We start from the raw sequence: 8,325 nt of genomic DNA, 5'->3' as shown, positions 1-8,325 counted from the left end.
GCGCTGGTGGATCCTCCTGCTGAGGAACGTGAGAACTTAACATGACTTCCAGCTGGCAATCAAATTATTTCGAAGTAATATCATACTTTCGCCATCCACCGTCAGCCCGCAAAACTTCTTCCGTAGGACGAATCACATGTGCCTCGTGACGCACCCCAGCGAAGTACGGTATGAGACATCGGTGACGCGTGACGCACTCACACTTAATGTCAACAGTGTAACAATAGCAGCGAAAGTATTAAAGAATAAAACGAAGCCACAGTTTACGTTAACAGATCGCAGGTTGAGTCTCATGCTAGACCTACTTCACTCACACCTCAAAACCTGCTGCTAGGAATGGGTAAACGAGTTGATCAGTAAATACATCGAATTTACAGTCCTTACGACAGAAAAGTAACAAGCATCAAATGGATGTAAGGAATTTTAAATTGTTTTAATGAATTGCATTTGTAGCTTAAACAACTCTGTTCTTTTTCCCTTTTATGCGAAAAAGTAGCTATAATATTGGAATTGAATAAAAAGCTAGTTACAACCGAGATTCCTCCACATTTCCACTTTTATTTAATTCAAATATTATTATGTTTTCTTTTCTAGAATTCCTAAACTTGATGTAGTTCTAATTTACTTCCTTTAAAAAAAAGTTTTAACAGTATTCTCATTAAAACCTTTGGTAACCGCAAGTGCAATGTTCGCAGAGTTGTAGGATTCTCCTCAAGTTGCTTTCATCTGTCTCATTCTCCAATAGACTGATGCAGCAGCTTTCTGAGGTATAATTATTCACTCTACCAGCAGTGAGCTCACTTACACGATTGGGTAAGTAGCACATGTGTTCATGTTATGTTTTATTGTTTTGAAGAAGCATAAGCCTGTAGTTTCGGTACCGTACTTGGACCGGGGTGCTTAGCAAAACCATGAAGGTAAGTACAAAATATATATCTACACAACACACGAGATGACAGTGTTCAATACCTCATTACCAAGAGGAAAAACCATTGTGTGACCTCGGTATCAGGAGATGCAGTAATGCTGCCATCTTGAGGTACTGTAATCGTCGTGTCGCACGGCTAACAGCTACAACACTGAGCGAGCCCAGCAAGCCAGCCAGAGCAGATTTACTCAGCCAATCATTAATATAAAAATTATTTAATTTCGCAATAGGCCTACTTGGTAAACTGGTATATCGTGCCTTCACTACAACCTTATCTCCTTCTGCTAAAGACAAATTTACCAGTCTTTTCCTTTCAAATAGTTTTCATTGACAAATATCCCCACCCCAGCCATTGAGTTTAATGCAATAAGAATTATTACTATTCTTCTTCTTCATGTGCCATGTCCTCGCAGAACGTTGGCGATCAGTAGCATGATCTATTGTTTGTTCATAGCTGTTCTGAACAGAGTAAGCTTTGTCACCCCAAACCACTGGCTCAAGTTGCCGAGCCATGATGTCCTACTTCTCCCCGGACCACGTTTTCCATTAATTTTCCCTTGGAGTATTACTTGCAGAAGGTGGTATTTAGAGTTCCGCATCATATGACCAAAGTATTCTAGTTTCCTTCTCTTGATGGTAGTGAGAATTTCTGGTTCTTTGTTCATACGGTGCAAAACGTCTATATTGGTCATTTTAGCTGTCCAAGGTATCTTAAGCATCCTTCGGTACGTCCACATTTCAAATGCTTGCAATCTCTTGCACATGGTCTCAGTTAGTGTCCATGCCTCAACGCCGTACAACAGAATGCTGAAAACGTAGCACCGGAGTAGTCGTGTCCGTAGTGAAATGGAAAGGTCACGGCTTGTCAAAAGTTTCCTAAGTCTCTGAAAAGAAGTTCTGGCCTGCTCAATTCTGCATCGGATCTCGTGAGTAAGGTCCCAGTCATCATTGATGTGACATCCCAGGTATTTAAATGTTGCCACTCTCGCGATCTGTTCCTTCGCTGTTGTGAGATTACCTCGAATGCCATCTTCATTCCTACTTATAACCATCCACTTGGTCTTCTTTACATTAAGCTTCAAGCCCATTGCGCTGCTGGCTTCAGTGACAGCATTAAGTAGTTCCTGTAGATCCTGGAGATTGGTTGCAAGTAGCACAGTGTCATCGGCGTACCTGATGTTATTTATGATGAAACCATTAACCACAATTCCTTGAGTCTTTCCGTAAAGAGCATCTCGAAAAATCTTTTCTGAATAGATGTTGAAAAGCATGGGGGAAAGAATACAGCCTTGGCGAACTCCTTTCATAATTGAGACTTCTTCCGAGACACGACCATCAACTCTTATGCCAGCACACTGGTTCCAGTAGAGATTACCAATAATACGAATGTCCCGTCCATCAAGTCCTAATTCCCGAAGAATGTTCATAAGTTCATCATGGCGGACTGTATCGAAAGCCTTCTCGTAATCGATGAAACAAGCAAAAACATCGACATTGACATCTCGGCACCGTTGGACTAATATCTGCAGACTGAATAATGCCTCTCTAGTACCAAAACCATGCCTGAAGCCAAACTGCGAGGTTCCGATATTCTCCTCACATTTATGATAAATTCTCGCATGCAAGACTTTTAGGAATACTTTCAGAACGTGGCTCATCAAACTAATTGTTCTATATTCATTGCAGAATTTTGCATTGGCTCTCTTAGGCAATATTACGAAAGTCGATTTGAGCCAGTCTCGAGGAATGGTTCCACTGCGGTGGATACTGTTGAATAGGTCAACTAATAATGAAAGGGATTTTTCTTTCTCAAGGAGTTTCAGTATCTCGGCATACATCTCATCAGGGCCTGGAGCCTTCCCATTCTTCGCTGTTCTTATGGCATATTCTACTTCTGCACGTGTGATTTCCACACCATCGTCTGCCCAAACACCATGATCCACATTTCTGCGATCCAAGAAGAGATTTTGTACATATTCCATCCATTCCTTAAGTTTCTCTTCTGTGCTCGCTAAGATGTCACCATTCTTATTAAGGAGGACTCCACTACCCTTCCTGTTATATGCACCAGTTACTTGTTTCACTTTCTTGTACATGTTAAAAAAATCATGTTTGGAATTCATTAATTCTATTTCGTTGCATTCCTCAGAGAATTGTTGTTCTTTTGCGTTCCTTATTCTTTGTCGTATTAAATTCTGCAAACTTTTGTACTTTACAGGATCTTTGTTTTTAAAAGACCTTTTCTGGTCCATCAGTTTCAGGATTTCTTCTGTCATCCATGGCTTGTTTTTCCTTCTTCCAGCATTCATTAATTTTACTTGACTTACGTCGTTAATTGCACATTTGATGTGATTCCAAGTGCCTTCAACATCATTTATATTAACGCTGTTTTGAACTTCCGCAAGTTTTACACGTAGAGCTGACTGAACTTCATCCTTCAGTGCTTGATCTTGAAGCTTCTGAATCTCAATCCGACTAAAACTCCCCTTTAAATGACATTTCTTCAGCCTGAGATTCATGGAAGCAAACAGTAGGCTATGGTCTGAGTTGATATCAGCACCTGGATATGTTTTCACACATTTGATGGAATTTCTGAACCGCTTGTTAATTGTGATGGAATCAATCTGGTTCCTAATACTGTTGTCAGCATTAGAGGTCCACGTATAGAGGCGACGTGGAGGTAGCTGAAAATACGTGTTTGCTATAATAAGGCTCTGCTCTTGGCACATCTGGACCAGTCGATCACCTCGAGTATTGCTTGTTCCTAATCCGTAGTCACCGACTACATCAGCCCGTCGACCATGGCCGACTTTAGCATTGAAATCGCCCATCACAATGTTTATCTCAGATGGTTTGGTATATGACAGGGCTGCTTCGATTTTCGTGTAAAAATCTTCGACATCAACGTCTGACGCATCACATGTTGGAGCATATACTTGGATGATATTCACTAAAATTGGTCGTGCATTAAGCTGTATTAAACATACCCTATCTGATACTGGAATAAAATTTTTCACAGACTTACTGATATCTCGATGTACAATGAAACCCACGCCATTAAGATGGCGAGGATCGTCATTACCAGAATAGTATACTTGATAACCACTGACCACACACTTTCCTGAATGAGGCCAACGCATTTCGCTAATGCCAAGAACGTCGATCTTGAGTCTCTCCATCTCTCTGATGGCGTTATGAGTCTTTCCACTTTGAAACAAGCTGCGAACATTCCACGTTGCTATCCTTCTCATGACTGGCCCGGAGATTCTTAGCACCCCCTGCCCACTGAAGGGCTGCCGGAGACTGGGGGCCTTGGTTTCATGTTTTCCAGTCATGCTAAAGATTTTCCTGGGGATTAAATACGAGGTGGTTTCCCGTTGCCTTCCTCGCGCAGTTTTGAGACCGCTTACACCACTATGGTTACGCTCCCAAATGTGTGTCACATCACCGTATCAGCCGGTACCTTGGCTGACGCCAACGTGCACTAATGGCGAAGCTGCTGCCCTCCGTCATTATGGATTCCAGTGGCATTTCCTCCACTGAGGGCCATATCCCTCCCTAAAGGTCGGGTTATTTCCCGCCGCCCAACATTCGGCGTTGAGACACTAGCTGTACGGTCTACTCCATATATCATAACAGATTCTGTGGTCTAGGTAACACCGGATATGTAGTGTGAAGTTCCTGTGTGAATCGTGGTTTCTATGGCAATTATGCTGAATCGGACAAGATGGCTGACACTTAGGGCAAGAGACTATAGATAGATTTAATAAATTGCCGTTCTATCTAGTGTTATCTATGGAATGATTGTGGGAAATCCAATATGGCTGTCACTTAGGGCGTAAAACTTTCACAAATATAACCCTAATAACAGCAAATAGAGATCGTAAAACTACTAAATAACACCAACACTAGGTCAGCACATCAAAATAAGCCATAAACAGCCAACAGAAATCACAACAGAAGCATACTTCTTGCATTTAGTTCGATATATTATGCAGCACAACTTCACTACAACCTTTGCCACAGATGGCAGATGGTACTATTATTATTTCGCAATAAACATAAATATATTCCATCACATTCCTAATATTTATTCCATAAATGTCCAGTGACGACTCTTACGTTCCTAGCTGGGAAAACACCCGGAAATGTCATGTTCAAACTTAAGTCTCCTTCTTATAAATCTATTCTTGAAATTACAGGCTCCAGTCCCCTTTGCCTTCTTTCTGAACATTTAAGTGTATCCCTTATAGACAAACCATTCTACACTGCCTCATGTACCACTAACGCAAACGCTTTTATGATTTTACCACCGACTCCAATTCCTGATAATTCAATGAAAGAATGCAAATTTTTCTTTATATTCCTGGACCAGTTTTGGATCAAAATAATTAAATTGAAGATACAGTAAAGCATTAATCATCCAAAACCTACCGACAAAGATTAAAAAGAATATGTTTTTACTATACTAAATCACCGCCGGCCCCGCGGTGTAGGGGTAGCGTGCCTGCTCCCAACCCGGAGGGTCCGTGTTCCATATTCGGCCAGATTACGGATTTTTATCTGGATATGAAGGCTGATTCGATGTCAACTCAGCTTACGTGATTACAATTGAGAAGCTATCTGACGGTGAGATGGTGGCCCCGTTCTAGAAAGCCCAGAATAACGGCCGTGGGGATAAGGTGTGCTGACCACACGACACCTCAAAATCTGCAGGCCTTCTGGCTGAGCAGTGGTCGCTTGGTTAACCATGGACCTACCGGGCTGTTGTGCCGTGGGGTTTGTTCGTTTTATACTAAATCACTTCCATCCGTCAACTACGGACTTATCGGAAGTCCACAATGTTACCCCTTATTCTACTTTTCATCAATCGTTCCAGATTGTCCTTCCTGTTACTATAAATATGTACCTATTCTGTTACAAAATTAACAACACAAAACCCGAAGTGAATATGAATCCAAAACAATATATGTATATCTAATAACACTCGTACCGAGCTCGATAGCTGCAGTCGCTTAAGTGCGGGCAGTATCCAGTATTCGGGAGATAGTAGGTTCGAACCCGACTGTCGGCAGCCCTGAAGATGGTTTTCGGTGGTTTCCCATTTTCACACCAGGCAAATGCTGGGGCTGTTCCTTAATTAAGGCCACGGCCGCTTCCTTCCTACTCCTAGCCCTTTCCTACCCCATCGTCGCCATAAGACCTATCTGTGTCAGTGCGACGTAAAACAACTAGCAAAAAAAATAACACCCGTCCACACATTAACAATACAGCCATTCCTTTCACCAAACCTACACAAAGTCTATCCATAAAATAACTGAAATTCATCAGTTCCTACCCTCAAATTATCAAGTCCACAGAAGTTTTCCCTTTTCTATAATGAAAATACAAACTGACTGATCTGAAATGGGTACAAAATATAAATAAAAATATAAATAATCATGCATTATTCAAAAACAATTAATTCAAATAAGCTTCACAATTCTGAATACGATGATTCAACTGTACAAATTTTGGCTATTCCTCTGATAATTCAGTTCCCTTTAAACGATGATTAAACTATAGAAACTTTGCCTACACAAACTCATGCTGTTTCCTCTGATAATTCCCTTTAAAATCAATAACGAAACAGAAAAATATTACTCACATACCTATAACATCTCAAAGACATTCCAAAACGTCTTTTTCGACGAAATTACCCGTCCCTATCTCAAGTCTCTTGTCATACAATTGTCGAAAACTGAAACAATCTTCTGCTTACTGCACTATTTTGACAAGAGATTCAACAGATGTGATAATGATTATTACTATGAATGAACTTGACCATTTTCGGTTTTTATTACATCCGCATTGACTATTAATGAATCACCAACCTGTGAAAAACAGGGCTAAGAAAGTTCCGTCTGCCAGTACAATTTATAATCCAATTAGTATACACTGTTTAATAATTTAACTAATAAACCATCGCAAATTCTCGTCTTCAGCGATAATTGAAAAAAATCAAAATCCCTACGGAGATGCATAAATTTCTTTCTTTCTCTCTTATACGATTACCTTCCAGGGTTAGTCTTTTCTTCGGACTCAGCTAAGGACCCCACCTATACCACCTCAAGGGCAGTGTCCTGGAGGGTGAGACTTTGGGTCGGAGGCATAAAACTGGGGAGGCCTCTGGCGGTTTCACCTGCTATTCTGAACAGGGAGCTTGTACGGGGATGGGAAGATCGGAAGGGATAGACAAAAGGAAAAGGGAAGGAAGCTGATCGGGCCTTTAGTTAGGAGCCATACTGGCATTTGCCTGGAGAGATAGTGGGAAAACACGGAAAACCACTTCGATAATAGCTGAGGTGGGAATCGAACACCCCTTCTACTCAGTTGACCTCCCGAAGCTGAGTTGACCCTGTTCCAGCTCTCGTACCATTTTTCAAAATTTGTGTCTGAGCCGGGAATCGAACTGGGGCTCCGGGTGTGGCAGCTAATCCCCACAAACCACTACACCCAGAGGCGTACTGATCGAATTTACAATACATAATACCTTAAAATAAAATATCTACCTTAAAACAAATATAAATCTCAATAGTTCTATTTCTTGTTGTTGGCTAAAAAACTTTTTCCTTTTCTTTCTTGAGGAAAATTTTACAGTGTTAAAATCCTATCACATTATGCAAATAGAGTACTATTCACTGAGTGCAGAATTCTAATTTTTGAGCTGTGTTGAATGTTAAGGTTTAAAACTGGTCTTGGGGCATTCTAATATTTATGTAAAAACAAGTAAAAAGTGCCTACGTTTGTGTTAGACATGCAGATCCCTGAACTGATATGGTGAAGTGAAAATGTACGTGCTTTATGCCAGCCCAAACATACATCTTGTCAGTGTCCAGCGCGTGACAATTGAGCGTCAAGCGGGCTGGAGACACGGGGGAAGTCCATTGCATAGCAGATGATGGCAGCAATCGTCGCATAGACACAATCACCAACCGCAACAAAGTTTCAGCTGAAATAATAGATTCCACTCTTCGAATTGAAGACTATTTAGCAACACTTACAACATCTGAGGTGTCTTCTGTATCCAAGGGCTTGTCTGGCTCACATATGATGAAGAATGGCTCCTCCATTATCGTAATAGATAAACTTTTAACTTCTGAGCCAGACCAGCCTTCGTTACTCTTCTACATTACTCCCACTTCCTAGAATTAGACTAAACTTAAATTTCCACAAATCATTATCCTCTGACTAACTTGATTCCATATCTCATTTGTGATTCCATAAGCCCGTCTCATCTTCAACATTGTTTAGTAACACCACATTTCAAAATATTCTATTCCCTTTCTTTCCGTACTAGTTATTGTACATGCTTCATTTTCATACAATGTCACGTTCTACACAAAGATCTTCCTGAT

The sequence above is a fragment of the Anabrus simplex genome, chromosome 3, assembly GCF_040414725.1.
Source record: "Anabrus simplex isolate iqAnaSimp1 chromosome 3, ASM4041472v1, whole genome shotgun sequence".
Lineage (NCBI taxonomy): Eukaryota > Metazoa > Arthropoda > Insecta > Orthoptera > Tettigoniidae > Anabrus > Anabrus simplex.
This window is presented reverse-complemented; position numbering follows the sequence as displayed.